Source organism: Atta cephalotes, assembly GCF_000143395.1.
Source record: "Atta cephalotes unplaced genomic scaffold scaffold00015, whole genome shotgun sequence".
NCBI classification, from domain to species: domain Eukaryota; kingdom Metazoa; phylum Arthropoda; class Insecta; order Hymenoptera; family Formicidae; genus Atta; species Atta cephalotes.
In genome coordinates, this window is record NW_012130079.1 from 5,079,638 (window position 1) to 5,080,390 (window position 753).

Here is a 753-nt window from a genome sequence, read left to right on the forward strand (position 1 = left end):
CTTGCTTAAGTCACAATTATGAGGTGGAAAGAAGCAGTTAGCGTAGACGCGCCGATGAAACCGGATTTGAGTATTTTACATCAGAATTTTTACTCAAAACTTACTATAAGATACCGAAATATAAAAATATTGAGATATGAGGCGTTTTAAATAATAACAAAAAAAATTTAATATTGATGATCCACCAGCGAGCGACGTGAGATCGTCATTAGATTATGAGCGATCAGTTTTACCGGACGCTTGAGTGTCGTCGATTGCGTTATCGGAAGCCGCCTTACTTTCTATGGCAATCGATAAAATCGCACGGTTCGCACAATCATAATTTTCGTAATACGCGATCAACTAGGTGGGCGATAGAGGATGAGCGGTGGGACCGGAAGCCACGGTTTGTCCAGCCGTTGAACCTAGTCTCGTTTAATTCCGCTCACGGAGTGGCTCCGCAACGAACCGGGGCTATTATAGCGCTGCACCGAGCGAGGATGACGTTATATACCCGGAGGCTCTCCATCGTTGAACTATCTCTTCTTTCTCTCCTGTCTCTCTTTGCGGCTTCCAACCGAGTCGTCTTCTCGCGAGGCGAAGCACTCAGTCACTACTAAACGACGCGAGAGAGAGAGAGAGAGAGAGAGAGAGAGAGAGAGAGAGAGAGAGAGAGTAGCTACACAGTACTACGTCGCGACCTCGTACTTACTTACCACAGTCGTAGGTAACTACCGTAACCGTACCGTCGCGCGTGTAGTTGGCGGTAGTACG